The sequence below is a fragment of the Triticum aestivum genome, chromosome 2A (genome assembly GCF_018294505.1).
Source record: "Triticum aestivum cultivar Chinese Spring chromosome 2A, IWGSC CS RefSeq v2.1, whole genome shotgun sequence".
Taxonomy (NCBI): domain Eukaryota; kingdom Viridiplantae; phylum Streptophyta; class Magnoliopsida; order Poales; family Poaceae; genus Triticum; species Triticum aestivum.
In genome coordinates, this window is record NC_057797.1 from 594,663,266 (window position 1) to 594,666,393 (window position 3,128).

Consider the following 3,128-nt stretch of genomic DNA (forward strand, 5'->3'; position numbering starts at 1 on the left):
ATATCAAATATACCTTTGTTCACTTTGCCATCCTTCTTAACTGCTAAGTATCTAGAGCAGTTCCACTTCCAGTGACCATTTCCATTGCAGTAGAAGCACTCAGTTTCAGGCTTGGGTCTAGCTTTGGGCTTCTTCATGGGAGTGGCAACTTGCTTGCCATTATACTTGAAGTTCCCTTTCTTTCCCTTGCCCTTTTACTTGAAACTAGTGGTCTTGTCAACCATCAGCACTTGATGCTTTTTCTTGATTTCTACCTTCGCCAATTTCAGCATCGTGAAGAGCTTGGGAATCGTTTCCGTTATCCCTTGCATATTATAGTTCATCACGAAGTTCTACTAACTTGGTGATGATGACTAGAGAACTTTGTCAATCACTATCTTATCAGGAAGATTAACTCCCACTTGATTCAAGTGATTGTAGTACTCAGACATTCTGAGCACATGCTCACTAGCTGAGCTATTCTCCTCCATCTTGTAGGCAAACTACCGTCAGAGGTCTCATACCTCTGGACATGGGCATGAGTATAAAATACCAATTTCAACTCTTAGAACATCTTATATATTCTGTGGCGTTCAAAACATTTTTGAAGTCCCGGTTCTAAGTCGTAAAACATGGGGCACTAAACTATCAAGTAGTCATCATACCGAGCTTGTCAAAACGTTCATAACGTCTGCATCTACTCCTGCAATAGTTCTGTCACCTAGCGGTGCATTAAGGACATAATTTTTTGTGCAGCAATGAGGATTAACCTCAAATCATGGACCTAGTCCGTATCATTGCTACTATCATCTTTCAACATAATATTTCTCTAGGAACATATCAAAAAATAAAAGGGGAAGCTATACGCAAGCAATTGATCTACAACATAGATATGCAAACACTATCAGGACTAAGTTCATGATAAACTAAAGTTCAGTTAATCATATTTAAGAACTCCCTCTTAGATAGACATCTCTCTAATCATCTAAGTGATCACGTGATCCAAATCAACTAAACCGTGTCCGATCATCACGTGAAATGGAGTAGTTTTCAATGGTGAACATCACTATGTTGATCATATCTACTATATGATTCACGCTTGACCTTTCAGTCTCAGTCTTCCAAGGCCATAACTGTAGCGACCAGACCTCAAACAGTCTGATCTCTGTGCATAAGTGTCATCCCTGGATTGGTAATGCTGATACACACACAGTACTTGAAGGATTTATAACAGAGCAGCAATCACATACTTATTACATCGAATGTCTCAAGAGAGAGCATATTACAATAAATATGACTTAAGGCCACCTAAATACAATAACAACGGAAGGCTTGGAAGATAAAGTGAGTCCATCAACTCCAACGGCATCACTGAGTGATAGATCATGACCTAAGGCTCCTTACTCGTTGTCTGAAAAGTCTGCAACATGATACGCTGTAGCCCGAAAATGGGTCAGCACATGGAATATGCTGGCAATGTAACACAAGAGAGTAATGAACAGAATAATGCTATCACTACATGCATATATGGCCGGTGGAGGCTGTATGGTTAATAGATTTTGCGAAAAGCCAATTTTTTCCTACTACAAAGGAATAAATTTTATTTAACTATCATGGTAGTTGTTAAACATTGAGAATGGTAAACCCCATCTCAATCCTAATTAAAAGTAATTAATAACCCACTCAAATTATATTTAAGGGTGATGAGATCCACATGATAATCCAAGAACTAGATACTCAAGATGTCCATAACCGGGGACACGGCTAACCATGATTAGTTTGTACACTCTACAGAGGTTTGTGCACTTTTCCCCACAAGACTCGATCTCCTCCGTTGGATTTCTCGCACTACATAATGTTTGAGAAACGGTTGACCGAGACACAGTCTTTCCGAAGGCGTCCCCTTAACCGATAGATAGGCCGGTACACCTACAACCCCCTACATCTGCTAGCACGTCATGGAAAGGTTTCCCACAACTTACTCAACTATGCCAGAGCCCATGATGGCATGTGGCTACACACGGAAGTTTCCAGCATGAATAATCTTATGATCCCTTTGAGCCTGAGTGGCGGTCCATAGGAAAATCACATGGTACCCCGGGATTTCCAAAAATACAGGCAATCACTGGATACAGCAGGTGCCTCAATCCACCCAGATATGTATTAAAGTTGCCGCCTTAAGTTGAACCATTAATTAACAATCTCACATCTGTCATGAATACACTCAAACCCAATCCACGTCTACGAGCATCGCATGGCAATATAAGCATAACATAGAAGTAACTCCCAGGGTTTGACAATAAATAGGTAGTAAAGATGAACCATTAATTAACAATCTCACATCTGTCAGACCCTGGGAGTTACTTCCCAACCACAATTTATTCAGATCCTAACCATGCAAGTGTTTGAGGGTTGAAGCTAATGCATAAAAACTGGGTAGTAAAGATGTATGATCAAAGTGTTCCTTCCCTTGCTGATGATCCGTGAAACCTAGAGACTCGATGTAGCACGCTTCGCACTAAGGGTACTCTATCGCAATCAAACAATCATACAATAAGCAATCAAGCAAGGGCATGGGTAAAACTCAAATAAGAGATCTAACCAGAAAGTTTAACTTAAGAACTCCGGTTGGCAAAAAGAATCAAATCAAACGAAGCAACAAAACTCAAACGGTGAAAGAAACAAGCTTCGTTTACTAATCTGGTCTAAAGTCAAATTTTATAGTAGCAAAATCTTGTTCAAGTTGATCAAACACAAAGAGGGTTTCGAGAAGAAACTCTAGGTGCTTGAATTGCCTGATTCTGATAAACGAGCGAAAAGTTATACTAAAATGAAAATCGGATCAGAAATCGCGATCAAAAATAATCGCGGAAAATCCGAGAAAAAGAAAAACTGACGAACAGGCTAACGAACGAACGTTCGCTGTCTACGGCTAACGGACGAAAACCGTTTGTTAGATCGAACATACGAACGGGCGTCCGCTATTTAACTAAACTGGGGAAAAAACCGAACTAGATCTAAAAAATTGATCTAGGGTTCTCAAAAAAACCCAACGGTTTTCTAACAAAAACCATGGCGGCGGCTCTGGCTACCTCTACGACTCCGGCGAGGGCGGCGGCGGGTCCGGCGGTGGTGGTCGGCGGGGCGGC